Consider the following 26,926-nt stretch of genomic DNA (forward strand, 5'->3'; position numbering starts at 1 on the left):
TTGAAATAAGAGCAAAGTAAAAGGAAACAGATTAATAAATAAATCACAATCAATGTTCTTTAAACAAAAAAGTGTTTTTCTTATTTCTTTTGTCGTTCCTTTCTATTGTTTAATTTGTAAATCGCTACTTTGGAAAACCCTGCTCTAGAGAAATTGGAACTGTGATGAGCTCGATGGGAATCATTCTTCTTTTGTTTACGTGAGAAGTGAAACGCGAGGAAAGACACCGGTGTCGTTCATTCCTCGCACAGCGCTCCGCCGGTAAAAAAACATTTATCTATTAATCACAGCGTTTCGATGGTACTTGATGGTTTGTCGTGTATTCGATCGAAATCAGTGAATTTGCGGAGAATCGAGGACATTTACCTTTATCGCGATCGTCCAGGTGCAAAATCATTTCGTCGATCGATTTATCTTCCTCGAGAAAAGTGTTTACCAGTTTCGTATTTGTTCACCGCGTATAACTGACTCGAATATTTTGAATAGGTTAACGGTGGAAACAGAACGGACGCGTGTAATATTCTGTAATACCGCGGTTGATAAATGGATAAGAAAATTCACGGAAAATTAACAAATTGTTGGCTGTCGTATATTTGTGACTGTAGTGCAGGAAGCTTAATGGCGGGACTGTTTTCTTGATGTTGTAGTCGTTGGCTTGGCAACCGTACAGCGATACCCTTAAGGGCCGTATCGCAACCCTTGACAACCATGCACGACAAAGTGTCACGAACCCTGTGTTTTTCACGCGACTGTCGAAGCAGTCGTTCGGACACGTGAAGAGCCGGCGAACGTGGCTTTCGATACATCGAGATCAACGATGATAATCGTTCTGAACACTCGATCGAAAATGAGATCGCGTTAAAATCGTGATTGCCCGGAACACGCATAACGAATACTTAATTAGTGCCTTCGATGACGTGCCATGGATACTAAGGTTAAGTGTAGTGAAGGATAACATTTCTCTTTGTTTCGTGGCCTTAATTTTCGAACGAACAAACGTTCGAGGAATTTCTTGGGGAAATATTACGTACATATCTAAAGTGCATGGGGGAAGTCGGTGCTTCTCTGAAGAGACCTATAATGCTATGCTTCGTACAAGGATTTTACTCGCGGGAGGATTCAAAGCTGCGTCGCTCCAAGAGGTAAAGAAATGACTATACTTTTTTTTTATCGTTCCTTTTTACATTTATTTAATGTGCAGTGTGTTTGATATATTCGCCGTAATACAAAATATAATGTGTTAAATATTAAGTGCTAGTGCAAGTATACGAATTGTTTGCGAAAAATATTTCGATCCTTGCAATTTATACAAATGTACAGGTGTTCTATAAATAATTAAATTATCAGTGAATGCCTTTCTGTAACTTTTTGTCTGTTCCACGATGTAAATGTCTTTTTTGAACTCTTTGATAATTGGCAATTTGTATTCAGTATGAAAATAAATTAAAAAGAGAAAGTTTTGCAAATTTTAATTCATGATTTCTAATTTAAAAGTGACGTAGAAACTTTTATAATGAATATTTAATGTTCATTGTTTTTTATAAAATACATATTAGACGAAGTAAATGGGAAATATATTTTCTTTTGTTCAACAAATGTCGAACAATTTTTAAATTATTAATTAAAGACCGTTAGGTAAATATTTATTTTAGGGACACCACGTCGATGACCTTAACGTTGATATATATATATTAAGGACTTGATTTTAATTGTAAGTACCTTTTCTTAATAACTGGATCGGCGGTTTCATACAGGTTTTGAAATATTCGTGTAAATTTGCAAAAATATGTTAATGTTATGTCATACATTTGTTGAGGTATGGGTTAAATTTATGTTACATTGGGATCAGGTTCAGTAATAAATAAGGATAACTGCGATTGGTAATTATCAAATGTACTAGTAATAGGTTGCCGGCTGCTGGGCAACTGGATTAGCACTAAATTTACGGAGGTTTATTCTACACTTTATTCTATCGTTCCTAGAAAATTACGCGTCCGTCTGTATAAATTGCGAAAATTATAGCTTTAACAGCAAAGTATTGTAATGCGTATTCGCATAATTGCACGAATCAAAATCGACTTAAACTGTTACGAAATAACGTTTAGAAAATTCGATATCCGTCAAAGTGACGAGTTCCGTAAATGTAGTGTTAAGTAAATTAATCCAGACCGAACACAAACATGATCTACACAGCACGTTAGTATGTAATATTGAATATATTTCTACGTATAATTTTCAAACTAAAGCCAAACAATAATTATCTGCACAAAGGTAAGTTGTACAGAATAATGTCCTTGACAATATATTTCAAGGTCATTGAAATTGTTGGGTGTATCTCTATATTATCTCTATATTCTTTACGAATATCTCAATAACTATAAAAGGTCCTTAACCCCTTACCAAACAATGACGAGTGAGACTTGTGATGAATATTTCGGGATTAGTTTAATAAACATCAATAAACATAATTGTTCAATGAGCATAGATCAAAGTAAAAAATTACTTTGCTGTTACCAATATATTATTTTGAAAGTAAATTTGTGCTTAAAATGGAGGGGACAATTTCTTTGCGTTTCTCCTAAACTATCGATAGAAACATTTTGCACGAGCTTAATAGCAAAAGTAAATAATACGGCAAGGTGTTAACTAAGTTTTTAGGAAGAATTACTCAGAATCGTGTCCTTAACAACGTACGCGAAGGTCATTGCCGTTGGCGTGGTGTTCTTTTAAAATAAATAACTACCGATCATTAAATTAAAACTACTGAATTAAGAAAACCATTCAATTTTTATTCGTATTTTCACATACATTAAGATTTTCGAGATAGATAGAAAAATGTTGGCAAAGAATTAACGAAAAACTGCTTGATATTTCGTAGGTATGCAAAAACTTTGAAAAGTTAGAATTCTAATAATGTCAAGGAGTTCTTTTTAGTTACATATACATGCAGAGTGTTCTGTGGCACGTGGCAAGTAGAGCAGGGGCGAATCCAGCATACTAAAATAAGCAGAAAAGTTCATATAAATAAATACCCTGCGAATCTTTGTTTTCGAGTTACAGTTTGTTTTATGTTGTCATGGTTCCTCGTCTATCTTCAAAAAAATTGTTCAAACTTCGCCGGATTTTCTGGGAAATGGTTAGGTAATTCCTGATTCCTTTTCCTTGCCAGCTCCTTAGATATTGAATCCATTAGATCAGTACTCACACTAGTATTTAAAATCTAATGTTCACAAAAACCAAGTAATCAACGTGTCGAACAAGATTGGTTAACAAGCCTGGGCAACACTCAGCATATTCGAACGTGTTTGATGATCTATGGTGAGTTAACGTTTGTAATGAAGTTGGAGCCTGAACGTTTGAACAGTTTTTTTTGCAAGTAGATAAGGAACCATGGTAACTAATAATAAAATACATGATAGACACCATTACTAATTGTAAGTCTTAATTGTTCCGTTTTCCTTACAAATATTGATTTCATGAAAAAAATGTTTCCGGGAGAAAATGATGAAATTCCAAATATTTCAAATACGTAATTAAGAACAAACAGAATATTTTAATCTAGGCAATGGAAAACGAAAGGTTACAGTCACTTTAGTTAATAAGTTGTTCTTACTTAATAACATTGTACGTATATCTTCTCGTGTTCCATTATCACGATGACTCGGTTATTCAAATTCGTGTGAAATCAATTTTACATTTTATATAACGTATTTATGTAACATTTTATACGTAATAGAAACACTTTGAAATATGAAGGTTCCATCGCGTTCGTTTATCAACCTCCGAATGTCCTGTTCATATAATCGTTGCATTCGTATACATTCCAAAATATAATAATTTTTATAAATTATGATTACTTATATTATGATATATAAATATTACATGAGTTGTAGGGTAATTGCGAGAGAGATGTCCTGTTCAATTATTTTCCATAAAAAATGATTCAATCACAATCACAATTACAATTGATGTTTTTTTATTCGTAATTTTTATTTTTGTTGATTACTTTATACAAAAGTAATTAAAGTTTATTTAGAAATTAAATCTGATATTCTAATTCTTTTAGTTTTCATTTAAATGGTTTTCAAGGAAAACACAGCCATCTTCCTCGGAATTACCCTATATAAAAAGTTCTACGAGATAGAACAAAATCATAAAGAACTTATAATACCAATTTATAATTAGATTGACTTGGACAGTCTAATTGGTTTCAATTATGAGTAGTAAATATTCCATTAATTATTAAAAAGTTAATACCAGACATTTTCTTTAGTTAATACTGAGGAAGACTTAAAGTTCCCTCAATATATCGCTCAGTAATTATTAGACTTAATATAATATTATGTTACCGTTGTTTACATAATATAAATCAGAGGGAGGGAAGTATTTTTCAAGCTGAAATTTCATTCAATAACGCCAGTAATTATTCCATTCTTTCGACAATAATATCATTCTACTTTCAGGGTATAATACAGTGTTTCGTTGCACTTTATCGAACTTTTTAGCGTCCCGATAATAATTTCAGTTGTACCGTCACGTAGCTCTGCTTAACGATGAGCAGACTTTCGAAAAAGAGAAGCGAATAGCACCGAGCGAGAAAGACACGAAATAAAAGTAAACGAGTCCTTGCACGCGGCAGTCCACATGGACGTGTGGCGTAACGTATCTCGCTCCTTCTATTACATCCCTTGCATTGACAACGAATTCAGAAACTCGACAGAATCTCACGCGAAGAATTTTGTCTTTATGTATTTTACATAGATATATATGCCAATTTCATTCATCAACACTTTATCTACCGAAAGCCTATTAACCAGTTAACTGCGTTCGGCGAATATACACGCCATTTTAAAATCAAGATGATACTAATTCTTTCAACGATAAATTATTTATGTTCTTAGATAAACATGTAATTCTTCTTCGTTCTGCTTTAGACCTTCGTTAGAATATATTATGGTGCATTTGGCTTGCGTTAGACGAGTATATACTTCATTATTTGATTCCCTTGCGAGCATTATCAGAGATTTCTGAAATTAAATTCCACAGTTAGTAGGTTAATGAGCTTTCCAATTACAAATGCTTAACAGTGGATAATCCGTTGAAATTACTCTGCTGTGAAACGAAAGAACGACATAACGAAATTACCTTACACTTTGATTTTGAAGTTACAGAGCTTTGTAAATAAAATCATACACTTCTATGTCTTAACGAAAATCATATTGTTAATTAGTAAGTGGTTGCCTCGATTAGAAGCGGTAGCGAAAGTGTTAATACATTGACTCCCACGAGAATTTTGAATGTTCCGTATAATATTACGTTCTCTTTCATAGCAAGGACAAATGGCATTAGAACTAATTATTAATAGTATGGTATCAGTTTTCATAATTATTTAGTTTATGGTACTAAATATTTTGATTCGACATCAGTTGTCTTATTGTAATTGTTTCAAAGCAATTTGAAAGCTCCGATCTTTATTTTACTGTGTCTAATCTTAAGTGAAATATTGTATAAATGCATAAAATGCGTGTTCTAGTAGTAGATTTCTATATTACGGTCTATTTTTGTTGCTTCGAACGAAAGGACGAGCAAAGTCAATACGGTACGAACATACATGTATAATTTATGTTTATAATCGGATCGATAAGCAGTTATATCTGTAGATAATTATCATAAATAGATAAGCGAGGAAACATATTACCAAATTGTTCTGCAGTGTCGAAACAAGTTGGTTCGGCAAAGAGTGTGGGTCTGATTGGCGCTTGGTAGCCCCACCACTGGTTCAGGTTTAATGGTCCTATCTTCTGTGACACGAATTTTCGTTATTGGTCGAAACAGTTCCATCTACACATCGGATTGCATGGCGGAGTGCTACAGGGAGTTACGAAAGCGTCAAAGGTGGAGTTAGGAGTTGAGAACGGAGAACCCTCCTTGCTCCTCTTGCCTCTTTTGCCTCTCTTGCTCCGATGTTGTCTCTGTCCGGTTAGCCAACTTATCATTTTTGCAATGTATGGTTGCCTCTATCTGAAATTATTCCACGGAAAACTCGAGATCATTTCTTCACATAGGATACATAGAACGTTCCATTTCAATCTACGAATACAATTATTTTCGGAACTATTCGTTACTTAACTACTCCTCCTCCTATAACACCGTGCCAGATTCGCGATGAAAATTTTAACCCGAATTCGACAAATCTAAATGTAATTAGCACTAGAATAACCGAGCGTTTAACACGATTAATATATAATCCTTACAAAAGTCATGACAATAGATCTTTTTTCGGTTTCTTCATATATGGATTATAATATTGAAGTGAAACTATTTATTTTTCAAATCATTTCGGATATTCAAAGCTTTTAAGATATCAATAATTGCGAAATATGAAAACTGAAACCCGTCATTCCGACGGGTGCGGTTGTTCTGTGTTAAAAATGGTGAACATTTCTCAGACAGTTGTTACTTTTGAAACATACCGAAATTCCTAAAACGACGTAATAAACGATAACTGTGCTGCCAAGTGGCAACATTGTGCCTGTAAAGGTTACTATTGTTGTTAACGTGCCAAGAACATGTAAGTATGAAGATTTGTCTCGAATTGTTCGACAAGTATACACGTCATCTTAAAGCTTGATCTTATTTATCAGATAAACATGTAATTCTTCTTCGTTTTATTCTGGTTTTTCATTCAAATATACCCTAGGTGCATTCGTCCTGCGACAACAATTTAAATAAAAGCTGGAAAATAGAAGTCTTACCGATGTATACAATTTTTACTTTGATTCTAGTTCTTTGAAATTATCATTTGAAACCTATGTCATTTACGTCATCCGTGTGATTTATGTTATCTATGTTATCCATATCATTTATTTCATTTGTGTCATTTATATTTGCGTGAATATGTATTTGTTATTAGTCACAGTTAGCTCGTATATTTATCACTACAAGTTACTTCGATTGTCAGTTTCGTTGACTTTGCGTCACACTTAGTATTCGATAGTTGATAAATGATTCTGAACGACCTCCAGACGACAAAGTTTATCACACGTCCCGCTTCAACGAAAACTTAGGAATTCAAAAAGTATTCTAAACGCAGAGAAACTGCAAACAGATAAGATAGACAAGTTGTTTGTTGTTGGTTCCGATTTCCGTCATTTTTGAACTACAGTTTTCCATGCGATAAGCTACGATTTGCGACATTTGATTCATACACTTCATCCTTTATCAACACTACATTCTCCCATTAAACGAAAAACAAGGAAATACTTATCAGGTCGTGCCATATTGCTATCATTCATTGACACTAACTTTCAGTGTAAAATATTTACATTTCTTTTTATTAATCAATGGTTTATCGATCGTTATTTTTCATGATTGTTTCCCATATAATAGATAATTCTTTATTTGCTGTTTTAGCAGTTAAAAAATTGTGTTTTGTTCCCAGCTTTTAAGTTTTGACAAAATTGCGCTCAATCGTCATTGAATCACTGAAAAATTCTCTATGTTAGAGGCAGATACGTCATAGATACCTGCAGGTAGAATTATTAAAAACTCGTACCAGTTCAACTATTAATTCGATGGTTGCAACATATCTCAGTTGATAATATATTTGATGTAAAGAAAATCTTTCAAATAGACATTGAGTGATTCTTTTGGTTTAATATATAATAAGACTGACGGAAAGAGAATTAAAAACTAACATGTTAGTTGAAAAACGATCATAGAGATCAATGTTCATCGGCTGTTAAAGGTGAATGTTAATAATAATACTCTACACTAAAAGTTGACATCAGATAGTAAACGTTAGTTGTGGAATGATTTGATACTTTTTTATATGCGCAAGTTTTTTCATTTTGCTTCACATGAATGCTTGCTTTCTGGCGTAGAAAACAAGTAATCATACACGTGCACGCTCACAAGTTGTAGGATAGTTATCACATTTGTATTCAAATCTGGGAAAAGATGAAATATAATCATTGTTAAAAGATTCAACCAGTTAACTGTGGAATTTATTTTGAAGAATCTTTCATTGTAAGCGCGATATAATTAAATAATAAAAATACTTGTCAAACGCAGGGCAAATGCATCTGTAATATATTCTAATGAAAAACTGCAGCGAAACGAAGAAAAATTACTTGTTTATTTAAAAAAATAAAGAATTGATCGTGGAAAAAATGAGTACCATTTTGCGTTTCAAGATGACGTGTATACGCGTCGAACGCAGTTAACTGGTTAAACGAATTTTTCCTTATATCAAAATATTTGTTATTATATTATACTATACTATTATTATACATACTATTGTATATAAACATATCTTACTAAAAAGTAGACAAATATTTCTATTTTCTTCTCATCGAGGAATCCGCCGCGTTTCTCTATTACTCTCCGTACTATAATTAGCATACGCGCGAGTAATTTTCATACATTCCGCCGTTGGATTGTTCCATTCTCGTTCCAAAATATTTTCCGAATCTGTTTTCGACACAGGACAAAGTTTTCGAACCTGTCTACATATCCAGTTCGTTTCACAATTTTTGTTGTCTTTTCTTGAATTGTCTCCTCATATGACAACCATCTTGATGAATTTTTATGAGCGTATAATATGGAGACTATCGCTGTTAAGGACTTGATATTAGAATATACCAAAACTATGCGTTTTTCTACATTTTTTGAGTATTTTTCTGAAAACTAACCGAATGCCTTTTGCTACAATCATAACGTTAATTTTATCTTTTTTTAGCAAGCTTAGAAACTACATAAGCAAACTTGTTTGCGTGCATAACCCTTTATTTTTTAACGTTTCTTTAGAAAAATAATATTTCCATTAAAACAAAAGTTATTCTTTAATATCAATTTTGAAGACATAAGCAATTATAAATCATTTTTTTGAAATATTGTACAGGATAGAAATGATACATGTTTAATATTTGTGAGCTGGAGAAACCGTTTATTAGTCTTTCCTGAATTAATAAGGCGAAAAAATGTCTTCTGACTTTTCATTCCACAGAAATAATTTGGGTGAATTTCAATCTACATAAGTACTCGTTATTTACAATGACAATTAGCGTATAACGTTGACACGTTACTAATTAGATGGATTTCAAAGAGAACCGTTTCAAACAATACCATGACCTCTTTAGAAATTGCTTCCTCAGAGTACGTTGTATACAGGGAGTATCTAGTAACTGGTGCAGACTATAACTTTGTTCCTGGTAAAGTTAATAAAAAATCATAAAGGGATACTTTTTACTATTTGACAGGCGCTATCACCCTGTCGTGCTGTTTTCTTCATAGTGCACTGAGCCAGTTAAAAAGCATTTTTTAAAATGAAATTCTGTTTTTATTACATAAATTGTGTCTTCGTATCGTTTTACATAAGAAATCTTTATCATTGAAAGCACAATATCCTTTAAGATATTTTACTTTGGAAATCCATTGTCAGCGCGCTGTTAATAAATAAAATAGCAAATAGTTAATAAGGAAAATAATTAGTGCTTCCAATGTAACAAGGTATTTGCATAACACTGAATTTTAAAAGTGAAATATGTCGGAAAATATTGAATTTCGATCAGAATATTTCAGACTGTTGTCAAATTAAATTACTCGAAAACACGATTTATCTAAAAGAAGCATAGACTATAATGTAATAAAATGTGCGATTGCACTTTCTTTGAAACTGTATCAATGCATTTATAAAAAGAACCGTCACTGCAGTATGATAGAGCCTGTCAAATAATGCAAAAACTTTTTTTATGATTTTTCTCGAACTTCACCAGAAAGTAAGTTATAGCCTGTCCCAGTTACCGCATACACCCTGTAAGCAGAGGCAGCTATAATATATACGGGTCATGATTTCGCTTGATTGGATACAATTACGCATTTAATCGTTGATCTATGACCCCAGCTGATCGTCAATTTTAACTAGCGATTATGTTCGATTTTCGATCTCGTTTCTATTCTTATTTAATCTTTTATATTAGCTTATAGCACAGGACGCATTGTTCCGTTTAAATTTATTAACCGGGGGACACAAGGTTCACGTGAAATCTATTTTCGACTGTATCGTTCCACCATTTTACATTTCTTTTCTTATATCAATGTTACTGACGGTTTCAAATGGAACCTACTTTTACAGATACACGATTTCTATGAACTAGATTATTTAGTCACGCTTTTAAAATTTCGACGAAGGATTCATTAATAACAGGCTAAATTGTCACTTTTTGAACGATGCTTGGGCTAGTAAATAACAAAATCATGTTTGCTGCTTTCCAATTTATTGAAAGAGAGAATATTTTTGCTTCTTAGAATTGTATTACTGTAACATTTTATCATTTTCTACGTTATTGCTTCTAAATTTTTTAAAAATATTCCTTAAGTATCACAAATTAAAAATTTAAACAGCAGCTTAATATTTTAATATTTAAATTGTTTAAATATTTAAAAAAAACATTTAAATTTTTACAGGTGAAAGTTAAAATTCATTCATTAGGACGTATGGTTTTCATGAGTCGGCTAAAGTTGTTTGTGTAACTTTCAATTTCGAGAAAGAATTTCCAATACCTGATATCAGTTAGACAATTCCGTTGTTTAACACCTTCGCGATCATCATCAAGTATTTGTGACGATCAACATTTTGTATCTCACGCAAAGAAAATGAAATTGCTTTCTTGCATGTGTTTATCTGAAATCGTAACGCATGATGTAGCGTGTGGGAAGTTGGCGAGATTTTATCTTGAATTTCATTTGCATTTTACAAAGGCGATTTGTTGCATTTAATGAAATACTACAACTACGAAAATTGTCACTGAAACAAACGTTGGTCGCGGACGTGTTAAAAAGCATTTCAATCTATTCGAAATGATATTTAAATTCTAAGAAACTTGATCGTAACGTAGATTTTATTATCTTGAAGGGTGAAATAAATGTGATCGTAAATAGAAATGAATATTTTTTAGTTCATTGTCCTCCCGTGCACAGCAAGTAATTGAAACTAACGACACAAAATAAAAAGTCGGTAAACCATTGTAGTTATTGCCACGGGCAATTAAATGCTTTAAGTCGACAGTGTTCATGCACGTGTTCATGGGCGGCAGTAATTCAATCATTTTTCCTCTCCCTGTTAGTCATTCAATCGTGCTTTCATAGAATTTCACTTCACGATTCTTATTCAAGATAATCGAAAGGTTGTTGATACCACACCATGAACATTTCCGTCCAATATATTTTTTAACTGTAGACATGACATGGTGTCTCCAGACACACGTCATTCTTTGTTTTATTGTTTCGGTCAATTTTGCCCTTTATTTATTAAGCACCTTAATGACAACGCTTAAAATGAACGAAAATTGTGATTTACAGGAATCGAAAATTGAAGTTTTAATTTCCAGTTTTTAAAAATAAATTTCTGATGATCCATGTCGAATAACAACGGATTATCTTTACAATAAATTTTCCATATACTCGATGTTATATAAACATTGTAAAAATTTAAATATCTTTATTTTGTTGCAAACACATAAATGTCTGCAGTCTGCTAATAAGACTACTCGTTGATGCTAATTGAAGCTTCTAAGTAAATGAAAACAGCCTTCTTAGCCATTAATTAACGTTTTATTGAGCGAGGACGTCTTGTCCTGATGAATACATCTTTTGTTTCTGAACCTTATCGACCGGAAATGTATTTAAATGTTTTCAGTGAGCCATACGATTAAAACCATATCATCTGTATACCATTATGCGGTCTATCACATTTTCAAACAGATATTAGAACTCGCCAATAAAACGTGTGCAACGTTTCAATGAAAAACGTTGTAAGTCAAAGAAGTTAGTAATATTCATTCACACAAGGCTATTAGAATACTGACGTGCACGAAAAATCGCAAGCCACAAGCGTTCGTTTAGAAACAAATCCATTCATTAAAAGAACGTTAGCAAGAAAAAGAATTATCATTTATGTTTCAAGAAGTATTGTATATCCTATAAAGAAGCAATTTGGCATGATTTGTGCTACTCACACTGCAGAATCGTACGAATCGACGAAATTAAAGGTTCATTTGCTCTAAACCGGTAAAACCAGACCGATTTATATCGCGTTTGTGCTCATTTCAATCAGAACGATCTCAGAAATTCACTGGTACTATGATTAGGAAGCTAAGGTTAAAATTATTGCAATTGATGCACCACGAACTACGTTTATCCCGTTTCTGTCAATTGTATTCACTTTCCGTCCTTGCCTGCTGGAATCACGTTGCACTGAGCTCGAGACAGTGAGTAGTGTGGGGGGGGGGGGGGGGGGGGTACTGTGGAATTTAGCCGAGCAGATCTCTGTGGAATTTAAGCGAGCCTCACTGTACTGAATGACCAACTAAAGCTCAAGAATGATCTAATTCTAGAAAAGTAGCGATTCGGTAAGAATTGAATCGGTTCACTGTATCAGTGACGAGGAATGTTGGCGCAGCGTGGTTTTGACATAGCAGAAGCGTTGTCGTGGAAAGTCAAACCGTCGGTAGTATCTCACTGTCGGTGGCACGTGCTTTAACAAGGCGCTGCTCGAAGAAAAGTACCGCTAAACTTGCTGGTATAGATTGCCTGGTAGAACGACGACCTCGCGGACGAGTTGTGGTCGTGGTCGTGGTCGCGGTCGTGGCAGTCGGCAGCTGCCACTGCCGGCTCGTTTTCATAGCGTGCTCGCATGCACGCTGTTATTTAGTACGGTTTATACTGTAATCGACGTAACTCTTTCGGTATCTTTCTTTTCCCGGTACCGCTAAACGAGCCGCCCGATTCTCAAAGCGATTATCCCCGCGAAGCGAACGGCGGAGAAAGTTTTACATAAATCGTATGCACGCTGGCCCACAAAAGTATTTCAAATCGATGTACAGTAGGGCCCCGAGTTACGTCCTCCGGATTTACGCTGTTTCACAGTTACGTTGTCTCGGCGCAGTGCGGTAGTCAATTGTTTTTAACCAATATCTGTTGTTCTACGTGTTTTGTTTTAACTGAATGCCGCACGGCTTCATAAAGCGAAGTACACGAAATGGAAAAAGTATAAGATTTAGTCATTTGATTGAATTGCATTATTATTATTCCATGTTTATCTAGCCGAATTGATTTATCTAATCTAAGAAATATACATATCTACAGATATGTATGTTCGCATACATGTCTGCGTTCTGTGTCGACTTTTGAACCAAATAAGACATAAGTAAGTCCGGGGCCTCACTGTAAAATAGAAATAGACATTGCAGACGTGTGCTATTTGATGTTAATGAAACGTATACATATCATACATATGGAGATTTCAAAATATCTATTATCTGGAGAAAACATTCTGATTATAAATGTATCAATTTTACTATAACTATCTTACCGATCAAAATGATTGATTTTAGTTTTCTTATTGCCCAGTTAACGATATCCTAAAAGTGTTACACATGTGAAATGATATTAAAAATAAATAGCTTCACTCGAATGCTATAATGAATACATGAAGAAACTAAAAACGTTTATTATTACAACTTCTATAAGGATTACATATTGATCATATTAAATGCTTGGTAGTTTTAGTATTAAATGCTTCTATGCACTAGTGTATGTGTACACTGTATACATGCGTGTATAAAGTTGCTAACTGAACGTGCATCGTAAGTTCTATGGGTAACTTTCCGTAACTTCTTATTGTACTTTTCCTCTCCTCTTTTGTCATAGTTCTATCGCAGTGTTGAATACAACAAAGCTTGGTAAACATTTCTGAGAATCAGTGGTATACATTCTAACAATTCCTTTACGATCTTTTACGGTGAAACTGAACTTTGCATCTTTATTAAACTTATATTATACCTTGCAAGCTGTTGCATTTAAATTGCGTCTTTGTAACATATAATTTCTTGATTGCGGTATTCAGTTAAACAGGTCGACATTTTGATGATTCCATTCCGAACGCTCGATGTTACTTTACGATTATGTTCTCAAACAAGAACGTTGTGACACTTTCTCTAAACTTATCTGTCACTTAAGTTCTTGTAAATAGGAACGTTGGCAGCGATTCCATTATCCAATAATCGTGGTTTACACGCAGAACCATTTAAAATTCCAGTGGTTTCCGTGATTTTTGTCACGTACTACATCAGGACTACTTCGTACATTTCCAGAGAGTAGAGGTATCTTGGCGATTCAACGATTTGATTTTTATATATTTTCAATGTAATAGAATCATGTAACTATAAGCAGAATATAAGGACACTGCTAATATTTTTGTATTAGATACCGGAAAAGGTCCATGCGATTTTCTTGTTAGAAATGAAATGAGATTCAATTTCAATTAGTATTTCACTAATTTCATGAATGAAATTGGTATTAGCGACAAGTTATGTTTATGCTGTTCGTATCAAATGAAATAAAGTTATTGTACAAAAACGTCCTCTGTTTTTAAATTTTGATTTAAGATCCACACGAACTTTTCCCGATACCTAATAACTCCTTTGTTTTGTTCAATTTAACCAAACCGCTTACTGTTTACATATTTCTGAAAAGTAATACATTAAAGTATAAAAAGGGACTTCTATTGCAAAGTTACAAAACCAAATATTCTCGTATTTACAAAGAAATTATTGCTGTGCACTTGGCGGGGTATGAAATTCGTAACTTATTGCGAGTTGTTCAAACTAGTCGAAACATTCAGGTTTGAGCCTTATTAAAATTAGCGGACGCGTTTGACCTATTAACTGTGGAGTTTAATTTCAGAAATCTCTGATAATGCTCGCAGGAAAATTAAATATTGAAGTGTATACTCGGCTAACGCAGGTCAAATGCATTTGTAATATATTCCAATGAAAAGCTAAAGCAAAACGAAGAACAATTACACGTTTATCTGAAAAAAAAAAATAATTTACCATTTTAAAAAGTAGTATTATTTTAAGTTAATTGGTTAATCCTTAGACTATTAACGGATTAGTAGGTCTCAAAGCGTAATTAAAAATTTCAATTCGGCAAACAAGCCGCTTGAATTGCATCGTTGTCTTTCCCAATAGTATTTGGGGTCTATTTTATGAAATAATTATCTGATAATCTGATAATATCTGATTTAAAGGTGGGGATTATTCTATCGTTTTATCGTTTTGTTACAGTATACAACCGGTTATTATTCATTTTAATTTATTTTTCTAATATAATCAAAGAAAAAAAGGTCCAATAGTTTAAGGTTTAAAGATCTAAATCTAGTAGAAAAGATCGGCACTGAAACTGGCAAGTGATTCTGCAATATAACAATGCACAGTCTCATAAAACGAGAGCAACGATCGAACTTATTCATTTTATGAGTTGGAAAGTTCTGCCGCATGCGCTTACTCTTCACTATTGCCTTTTTCCGCCGTTTCCACTCGCTTCAGCACTATCTAACTGATTCATGCTTTAAAAATTTGAACAAGTCGAAGAATGTGTTGGCAACTTCGCTATATCCGGACGGAGTGGATAATTATTTGATGGATGTAATAAATACATAGGAAATGTGGATAATTATCGAAATTAAAATGGATTTGTTTCTTTTTGTTTATAATTAAATGTTTAATTTTTGTAAAAAGGGTATCGAATTTTCAGATCTAATTTATTTTTCTTATCGACAGAAATTCAGCGAGCTTATTATTAATCATAATTGAGAATGTTCAAGTCTCAAATAAAAACTTATGGGAACCTTATGGGATCTATTGACGTAAAATACATTAACTTATCATTTTTAACAAAAATAAATATTTTTATAACAAATGCTATTCCAACTTTCAAAAAAACAGGTCACCTTTTACTGGTGACTTCGAAACTAGTCCACCGGAAGCTAAAGGGTTAAAGGATGAATAATGTTCTTGTATCAATGTCTCGAAGAAAAGATCTATACATTTTTTTATTCATGCATCTGTAAGATCGTTATAAACAGACTGTGCGTGGATCTTATGAATTTATAATGGGATTATTTTTTCATACAATTCTTGACAGAGACTCGTAATAGAGAAACCACATTTTTATTTGTTTTCAGTGTATGTAAATTAATCTGTAAAAATCTCTGTTTGCAAAATCATTCACAGTTCACTTGCTGTGTTCTGGTTCTGAAGGAATACAAATTATTTTCACGAATCACTTCTACTTTATTGGTAAAACCATACGAGAAATCAATAGAAATATTTCTAGTTCCTTATTGAACCTAATAAGAACTACTTTCGAGAATCTGTTCTAATTGATTATTAGTTCTAATTGATTATTGTTATTCTGATCTCGTTGGTATCTTTATCATATGCAAGATTATCCAGTATGTAACCTTGCCTGCCCACTGACCCCTTTACTTAATCAACCGCAAGGGTTTCGCAGGCTTTCGTTACATCCATTTCACTCGATCGCGATCAGCGTGTTTATTTCCCTCTGCCAGGTTTCTGCCATGTTGCCTCACGTTGTGGCTTTCTGGATTTACGATCGCTGAATTTTTTCGTTCTATCCGGTCAGAGGACCTCGTTCTCGAAATGTGATAAGATTAGCGCAAGGACCAGTTGTAGTATCCGCTTAATTGCCGTGATTTCTTACGTATATACGAATTGATTTGCAAAGAAGTTGTATTAGGCTATCTTAAAAATTTCTTTTGTCGTATGAATACATAATGGATGCACAATATTTGATGCTTTACCTGATGTTATTGAATTATGTACCAAAATTTCTACCAGATTAAACGGTGCGGAGCGATCGCGAAAGAAACTTATGGTACAACCTGTAATACATTTGTTATAGAAACAAGAATAAAATTGAAATTCTTTCTTTCCAGTAAAAAGTATTCGATGTAATAAATTATATAACTGGAGAAAGACTACGATTCGAGTTATGTGAAAGTTTTGGGGAGGTGGGTCCGTTCAGCTCGTCTGAGTTTATTATATTTTTGATCGAAAGATATCTTCCAAATATAAATACTTCAATAGAATAGAATCGTCTACATTCATTAGAGTTATAAATACATTCTACATATAACGATGCTTGAATGAATTGAAAATTTAAGCATCTTCGATTCACAACAGTGCTTCACTGAAAACGATATTTTAACTTACTTCGATGTGCTTTCTCGGGCATCGATTCAAGTCCTAGCGAAAACACAATTCTGCAATGATAGATAAGCGCCTAAATAATTCACACCTTAATGTACGTACATGCAATCTACTATACGAGACAAGAGATATTCATAAAGTACTATCAGATCAAAGAATTTTACGGCGAGTAATTAAGGAAACGGGGAAAGCTCCCAGCCTGATGGTGTTATCCTATATTAGCGCATAGACGGCTTGTAGAGAAAATACCAGTTTATCGAACAGGCGATTTATCTTTGTCGTTAGACCGGAAACACGCGACATCAATTACTTCGACGATATTCGATACTCGTGTGTACACAGCCATTCCTTGCTACGCAGATAAATTGCTTTGAAACCGCGTTTCCGTGACCACGTTCGTCATTCATGGGCCCAAACTGGTCGCATTTTTTTTATATCACGTAAATTAACGTGAAATTTCATATCGCTTCCATTAAGAGACGTATGACGGTCTGGGTTCATTTGATCGTTGTCTGTATAAAAAATAGGTGAAGTTTTAAATGTTAGGCTCGTTTGACGTCATAAACTCTGTTGAATGATCTGACCAGAGTGGTTGGATGAGCACTTTTAGTTCCACGTAGAATTACGTTTGCTGATGATAAAGGTTAACCTCATTAAAAATTTTATAGGAAAGAACTCGAGAAATACAAGTGGCAAGCTAACGCCGATAATAAGACTTGAATGACATTTTTCCTTATTACTTCCGCCTTCTATCTATCTAGTGGTTTTCTTAACTGTCTTACTGTTACTAATATGTACTTTTATCTATTTATATATAGAGCGATTCACGCCATTGTGTCGAACGATATCTTTCTTCTAGTTGAACTTAGGAAACAATGTTACAACGTAAACATGAATGGTGTAACATTTTGCGTATACTTATGGTTGTAGATTTTTCGTACGACAATAACATTATCTTTTCTAATGGAACCTACCTCTTTTTTTAGACGAGTCGAATTCTCTCTTCATTCTTTCCCTTCTCTTCTATCGTGTTTGGCGTCGTTTTAATTAGAAAAACACAAGAAACACGATGGTGAAAATTTCATTCATCCAAAAATTAAAAATAAACAAGCTTGATTTTTGTGTTGAAGGTTGAAGCTTTTGTTGTCGAACGCTTCAACTCTCAGTTTTTCGTTCTCCTTCACTCGAGTTGTCCTTTTCTACGTTCACCATGCTAAAATCTTGGTGTCTTCGGGTTGATTCGATTCTAAATACCTCTTCATAATTATAACCTTCCGGTTCCGTTGAGTGTTGCATTGATCCAGTGTTCACTGTATTGATTTTATCGTACTTATTACCATGGGATGCCTATAGTATCTACTTATAATACTTATTTGCAGTTACCTGCTTCTTTTGTGGCTTGTATATTCTTCTACTAGGTGTCTCTGATTATACACCCTTGTGTTGTTTATGTCCATACACCCACGAATGTATTTATTTCGAAATTTAGCATGGACTTTTAAACCTTTTCCAGTATAATTAGACAGTTATATATAGAGTGTTATGTTTAAACGTGAAAGGTTTAATATTTCGCCAGACATTGAAACTATGGTAAAAATATTGACATGGAAGTTGTTTAGCACGAAGGGAAACATGATACGATATTAATCTTTACGTAGATTTATTAGTGGAGGAGATTTTAAGGTCGAGTTAATTTTTATACAAGTTAAGTTAGATATTCCACGTTACGTTGTTCCATGTGGTAATGTCATAAGTAAATGGAGTTCAGTTCTCGACGGCGCATATTGAATGGTGTCGGTTAGCGAAACGTTTCGTGACTTTACTATCTACTATTTCCTCGTACCATATTGATTTAGTCATTAGATAAATAGGTTTTGTTTGAAAACAAGTGTTAATGCCGTAACAAACATAAAGAGCTGAGTATTACTTCGGTGAACAAAAATTATAATTGCCTACGAACAAATGAGCCGTTCATTTTGAAAATGACTTAAGTCTATTTAAATAAGAAGAAAAAACTCTTAAAACATAAAAAAAATAATATTGAATTAGCACTGTTACAACCATTGAGTAAATCTTTTTGCAAAATCACAGAATTACAGAATCACACAGAAATCGAAGGAAACTTGCTTATTTTTGCTTGTAAAGTGATTGACAGTATAAAAGCGAAAGTATTTTTTATACAGGAGCCCGTGAACGGTTCTGGACAATTTGATTGTTGATTTGATCATGACTCATGATCACGGAAGCCTGATTGCTTCTATCCAAGTTGAATTGAACTGACCATCCAGGAGAATTTGATTGCTTCTCGAGTAAACTGTAATGATTCTGTGACTGAAATATACACTATTCCAAAAGCTCATTTCTGTCAAGAGTTCTGTTTCTCATCGAACAAGGGAAAATCTTCAAAAAATTATCGATAAATTGTTATATGTACATATTATCGAAAATTCAAGAAATGATGAATCTTTGGGAGTATGTAGATCACGTATAAACATGTATCAGGCATTTTGGTTTGTGGACCAAATTCAAACTAAAGGGGTAAATTTAATCTCTGAATATTTAGCTATTTTTCGATTGTATTCTATTCTTCGCGAATAATAAACAATTATAAAAAAGATATATATAATAAGATTTGAGAGAAATTGCGAATAAAAATACTGATAATATCTTCTAAAATACATTGTTTCAGCTAAATTCTTCAGTGGTTAATTTTATCTCCTTGGTGGGAATTTGGATGACAAAAAACACTTGTGTAATACATAGTAATATATGTTTCACATATTCCCAAATTTCATAATTTCTGAAATGTTCAAGATGTGGATTTTCTCATGCAAATTTCAACTAACCCGGACTAACTTTTCCGTCAGATTTTGTTCGGAGGACGAACAATTGCATTGATTTGAGGCGACCTTTAGAAAAACAGTATGCACCACCGCTGGAGTGTTTTACGTGGGGTAGCAACTAAGGGTGCGATGACCCTTAGTCTGCTACTTCCAGGAATCGCCCCGACGGCGACGTCCGGTAATTTCACTCGTAGCGTGCACGTGGGGTTTATGATACCAGCAATTTTGTATTACGTTGTTAATACTCGGAGAAATTCGAGATTCAAGATGTCAATTTGAAAACTCGGCGAAACGAAGAACATTGCACGTCGGTGGTATAAATTCATGCACATTGTCGAAGCATTAACCGAAGAATATTGCAGCTGAAAAATATCAAAAATTCAATATTTTCATAAAACCGTGTTTCCGGTTTATTCACGTTTTCTTCTAAACAAATATTCGAATCATCCACCGTTTCTTTTTTAATTTATCTAACTCTATCCAACCAATGAAGGAGCAAATATTCATGAAGTGTCAACAATTTTTGTTCTGCTCTTCAGCCATTTAAAATTTGATAAACGCATATAGATCTTTGCTGTAGACTATAGATATGTATATACTTATTCGAGTTAGGTAAGGTTAGGAGATAACTAGCTGGCTAGACTAAGGAATGCGGGTCTAAATGGTTGGAGTAGAAGGAGGCACGTCCATTGTCTTACGCATTTTCGGCTCTAGCATGCGATTCGCCGAAACAGTCATATATACTAAGGCCTGATTCACACTGGCGTTCAACGGTACGGTCAAATCACGATCAGTCACGATCAAAGATTTGAACGATCAGACACTATCAAATCCTGTCGATATATTTTTCATTCTTGTTCATTTACTCGAAAAAGGAACAGCGTTTTTCAGTATCGTTTAATAAATGTGTTAATTTTGGATAAGGAAGAGATTGGATTACGATAAAAAAGACAATGGTTCTAGATAAGCCGGATGTTTAATAATTATCGCAAAGAAGGGACATTTTTTATTTTGTCTCCTTATTTACGAGGGAACCTTTTCAACTAGCACACGTCGATCTTGATGAAATTCATGTGAAACAAAGTTCTCAAGGAAATATTTCAGACACTTTTTGACTCTTGCAATAAAACACTTATAACGAAATAAACATTACTTCTTACCAAGTTTCGATTTCCATTAGTGTTTTCGTTTTATACGATGAGTTGCAACATTTGGGCAACTAAAATCCTATATTTCACTACATTCTCAAAAAAATTCTATTAATTGCTTGTCACCAATGATCCTTTTTGACCGTCAGTCGTTCACAGTTGTCGATCGGATCAAATCCGATCAAGAGTGCCTTAGTCTTTGAGCGCTCTCAAACCAATTCGACGATCAATAGATTTCGATTTGACTTGATTGTATCATCGACTGTGAATACTTTCGTTGAATTATGTGTCATTATATTGGCAACGATCATGACCGGCTATGATTTCACTTGATCTGACCATATCGTTGGCCGCTAGCGACTATCAGGTTTAATTCCGTCGCGTGACACAAAGAACACGGGAAAAGACCACTCCCGCCCCTGCGGTGTCCGGCTAGCCATCAAGTCATCTCCCTAGTATACTTGAAACGTCACGATATGTCATTACTTATTATTCTTTTGGGGTAATTAACTGTAAGTATTATGTGCCTCAGACTATAATCAGTCCACACAACGTCCGATTTCATAAAAGATCGGGACAAGTCACAGCTTCTAAACTAACGTATATTCGACTTAAGACTCATAATACTTTAGAAGATATGGAGATCTATCGATTGGTGGGAAAAGTGCAATTTCATTAAAAGAGTTAAAGTAACGTCATCTTTTTATTAACATTACCAGCAATTCGAAGTAATTTAACATCCGTTGCCAATTTTTCTTGCTGCAATTTGATGGCATACTATCATTTCGTTTGGCATATTTTTTTATCAATTATAAATCAAAATTATTAGTAATATCGTAAACCGTATTCGGTTATTAACATCTTAAGACAAAACATGTATAGATTTTGCACTCCGAATTTTCAACTGAGTGTTTCGTTTATAATATTGATTGGTTACGTGTAACCGTATTGAGGAATAGCACATGAGCATCGAAAATAACATCAGAACAGATGGAAATTTACTAATTACACCTGCATTTCTTCAGATAGCATTCGCGTCTAAGAGTACCTAAATACTTCAAGCAGAAAGAAAGAAGGAAACGGGAAGAAAGTGGAAAAAAACGAACGAAATGCTTGGTGAAACGATAAGGCCACATAAATAGATTTTTCCCGTGAATCGCGCTTTATGTAACTATAGCGATAAAAGCCACTGGGGAGGGGGCGTGTGTGAATGTGGGGAGCAGAAGATAACTGTTTGTTTGGATCGTCGCGTTGCCGGGATCGAAAGCGAGCGCGTGCAAGGCGTTAAATCTTTTAATCTAACAGGATGTATGCTAACTGATCCAAACGCGGGTGGCAGACGCGTCGGTGGCGTTGAACGCTATTCAGAGATCATTGACCAACCGCGGGGAAAGCGTTTCGCGCGTTGCCTCTGATAAAAATATCGGCTATCTATTGGCAGTGTGACTTTATTCTGTTTTCGTTACTATATAGTCCGGTAAATTGGATAAATGCTTCTCTTCAACGTTTCTCAATCAGTCGATTGTAAGTTGAACTATACACTCGTTTTCCAATCATTAACCTTTTAATTATCTTTATACTCTTCCCACGATGTTCTAATAATGGTGTTATGGTGGTGGTGGTAATAATAATAATCGCGGTATTAAGACTAAACAAAATGAAACGGATATGGGATGCATGATAAAGTTACAGTAGCGCCATTCATAGTCTAAAGGACTAACATCTGCTGACCCTAACGTTACGTACACATTTATAGACGATCACGCAAGACTCGAAAATAGTAGCAGAATTCTTGCAACAACTACATTAGCAAGCATTTGGCAGAATTCGGCATTGTCCGGTGGTATTGGAGTAAATCAAAGGAAAATCCATTGCGTTAGACGTTGAACGTATAGTATTGCCATTTGCCAGTACGCTTACTGTTTGTTTTATTGTTTTTAGTGTCTCGCTACAGCCTGTCGAATTTTCACGATAGTTACGGTTTCCTTTTATACGTATCGTATTCATATTTGACAATAAATCTCGTTTTGGATAAGGAAGGTTTAAACATTATACGAATGCTTTACATTGTTTAAGTCTGTTTCGTTGATAATTCACACGTTAATCTATCGTTATATGATAGTTTGTTATTTTTGAAAGCATTTGAAGGTAAAAAATTCCGAATAACATTAAGAGTGTAATATACAATTCATTTTTATTACGTGTACAGTCATTGAAACCATAAACGAGAAAGCGAAAAGTGTTTAATGAAGTTCACTTTGATGAAGTTCTTATCATTTCTTGAATGTAATTGAGCTCACTATAGATTAAAGGAATTATTTTATGATTTCAGCTTTGACAAATCAGTTCACTGTTACGTACGTTTGCATAAACATCCGCAGTCTACTTATAAACTATCGCGTGAGATAACGGTTCTAGAGTATCGCGTCGAATTTGATTGTGCGAATTCTGTTTGTTTCAACCTGATAAACAGTTGCGACAGTGATTATGTAATAGGTATCAAATATAGACTGGCTGTGATTAATGATACTGCGGGTAGCTCGATATTTGCAGTACCGAAAAGAACATTGATTGGCTCTGGCGCACATTTCCTAATAAAGTTAACATTTTCTTAACCTTGACAGTATAGATTGTTTAGTTCGGCGAGCTGGAATAATGATCAATATATACAGGGTGTTCCTTGTAATTGTCGCCGCAGTTTTTGAAGCAATTTCTCTCGACGAAAAAATGTTTCAAACAACAGTTAACCAGCCCTAAGTGGAATACAAATTGCAATACAGCAGGTTCCAAAACTGTGTTTCTGTCATTAAAAAATCAATGTCATCTTGGATTATTCATTTGCTTTGCACATTTTTCAGATCGTATTCTCGTAGTGAATGCCGAGACTAATTTAACGACCTGTTAAACTATGGTCATAATTATTTTCTTGTTGGACACCCTTCTGTTTCTAACGAAAGGTGACAGTCTATTTATTCTTATCTTTATAAATTAATAGGAAACATAAATATATCGTGTTCACGGGAATATCGTATTCAGTGTTTGCGTCATTCTGTTCCATGCGACTATTTATAAAGTTTCTAGAATAAATGAATTATTCGAGCATTATCATACCTATAATTTATCGTAATTGCTTATATCAACAGTTACAACGGCTGTCTTTGTTCTAATTTTTCACTTGTTAGACGGAAAATTATAATGTCGTGCATTGTGATGCGTTCTTATCTAGACCCAGCTCAGTTGAGGGGTTAAATATGTAGGGTGCCTGAACAGAAAACAAGTCAGCCAAAAATATTTCCATCGGTTGGCATGTTATCAAAACCTTTAATATGCAATTCGAATGTTGTCGAAGGATGCATGCAACGTAAAGAATATTTTTCTTTTAAGATTACTTTTCTTTGAGCGGTTAAGATTATCGATGATTCTTTCGCGCATACGTTGAAATTAAAAAGATATTTAGCACTTAAAAAGCGATAATTGAAAATCCTACAGTAACTTATTTTTATTCTTTATGCAGTAGCATTTTCTGCTTGAATTATATCTGTACTTAAGTGCTTATACTAGTGTAACGGCTCGGTTTTGCATAAATCCAGCGTCAGCATATTCTACGAGTAGAAACACGAAAAGGAGGTCACAAACGCTAGCATCTGAAATGCTCGATTAAAAAGTTATAACAATAAATACAAAATAAACAACAAATTAGGCTGTTGTTCGATGAAACGCGAAAACTGACGATATTTATGCTGTCACATTTATTGATGAAATGCAGTATTTTCTTAAAGAAGCTTTATTTAATTGTTATAACTGGATGATCATTTAATAAATTATATCAAGAGAAATAAGTATTTTGAAACAGATAAATTACATTGTAACCAATTCAGAGAGACACAAAAGTGATATTAAACAAAACAAAAATATTATTGATTTATCAAACAGACAATGAATGTTCTAAAGTTCGACGCGCACCTTTGAGTATTTGTAACATTCATTAATGTAACGATTTATTAATATAATAACGTATTTATAGGATTGGAAAGAGAGTCGTTTAAAATAACCATGAAATTTATTTAACGATAGTGTATAAGGGATAGGAACAAAAAACTATGAAAGATATCATGCAAAACAGACGAGGCAAGATGAATTTTTAGAAGGCAGGCGGTAGAACGGTAGCCGTCGAAATTTCAAGATGAAATATTGAACGGTTTATAGGGGTCGAGTGTAGGCACGTGTTAGATACAGTTTGATATATACAGCTGTACAGAAATAAAGGATAACCTAGGCACAAGTCACTTTCTGGGATATTGCACGCTTTATTGGAAATACGTAGCGTAACTATGGCAGCCATCGGAATCGACGCCGTGGCGTACCGGTTCGTTTTCAGCCGTTCTGTATATTATGTTAACTCGATAATCCACTTCTACAATACATGAGCTATTTAATTGCCATAGCAATTATCTTCATAAAAATATAAGCAAAATATGATAAGTCGTATGAACTGAAGTAACTATAAAACTCACATTTTAAAACTCACTTAACTCCTTCAGACCTAATTTTTCTACAAAAGTGTGTTCACTTATCTAACAATAGATCTTAATTAAACCTAGTAATAATAATAATAATAATAGTAAATCTATATTTTCTGATAGAAACAGGCTGGAAGCATAGGTGTAAGTATGTATATACAGCTGTCTGTCACAGTTCTAATATTTCGTCAAATATTAAAGTATCAAAATAGTGTATATTATAATGTACGTCAGGTCTGAAAGGGTTAAGTAAAGTCAAGTAAAATTAGTGGACAGTTTGATCTGTAAATGGCTTCATTCGTCGATGTTATGATCTCATCCATTGACTTTGATGATTCACTGAATCTAAATTTGCCTTTGAAGTACAGAATGAAGTGCTCATGGGTCATGCGAACTGTTCTTATCAGCCCTCGATTTTATCGGTTGCAAAATATCGATTACCTGAAAACAGTGATAGAATGTGTCATCCTTTAAGATATTCGAACTTCCGGTAAAGTCAGAGTAAACTTTGGATTTTTTTGTCGATTTCAATTTTTGTGCGCTAACTTCGAAAGATAAGAATGAAATGCGCGTGGTGTTCTTCGATAGGAAACTTCATTAAACTGCAAATGCAATTTATTGATGCCTTGTTAATTTTTTTGTGTAGACGTATGTGTATTGTAAACATTTCCATGGATTATGCAAATGTATAAAATATTGTATCATTTTTATAATAATACTAAAACAGTAAATTGCCTTTTTGTAGAACACGCCGGAAATAGATATCCGTTCAAATTTGCAGAACATTATTCTGTAACACCTATATAATGTAGTCAGCGTAATGCATACATCAGTGTCTGCATTTGTTTTATTCCGAATAAATTGTCACGCCAATATTACCTTAGATTGAAGACAGTGGTACCGTAAGTCGTTATTTTAAGAATATAAATATTAGAACTTCAAAGCTTCAACAAAGAATTTTCATTGTTTTAAATTGTTTAACCGGTGTAAGTCTATAACTAACCTCTGGCAGAATTACAGAATTGAAACTTTGAATACAGTGTTCGTGTATATGCTATCGAACTGTTCATCATAGATATAATATAGTTCAAGGGCACATTTTAACCTCTCGTATGACTATACCCTTTTATGGAATTTTCATTTGATTTTTAAGCGAATAAAACCTTTCACAATGGAAGTAAGTTTCTGTTTTACTTGTATGTTTGTGGATTATTATAACATTCCTGACAGTGTGTTTAAATAAAAATCTGTACTACATCAATCAGTCGCTCGAGTTTTTCTTGTACTACGTTTTGAAAGGGACGACCAGAAAAATACAGTCGAGCCTCGACAAGTCGAAT

General features: G+C 33.9%; 1 protein-coding gene and 1 long non-coding RNA gene across 7 annotated transcripts in view; one reads left to right on the forward strand and one right to left on the reverse strand.

Annotated features, from left to right (window-relative positions):
* The window catches only part of LOC116429438 (uncharacterized), a 98,163-nt gene that overhangs the window by 38,429 nt on the left and 32,808 nt on the right, over window positions 1-26,926 (forward strand). The window lies entirely within an intron of this gene.
* LOC143174406 (uncharacterized) lies at window positions 2,428-12,255 on the reverse strand. The gene is made up of 3 exons (XR_012998297.1): window positions 12,018-12,255; window positions 5,699-6,021; window positions 2,428-2,997 (listed from the first exon to the last, which is right to left on the reverse strand). It is a non-coding gene; the product is annotated as an uncharacterized LOC143174406 (long non-coding RNA).

Source organism: Nomia melanderi, chromosome 3 (genome assembly GCF_051020985.1).
Source record: "Nomia melanderi isolate GNS246 chromosome 3, iyNomMela1, whole genome shotgun sequence".
NCBI lineage: Eukaryota > Metazoa > Arthropoda > Insecta > Hymenoptera > Halictidae > Nomia > Nomia melanderi.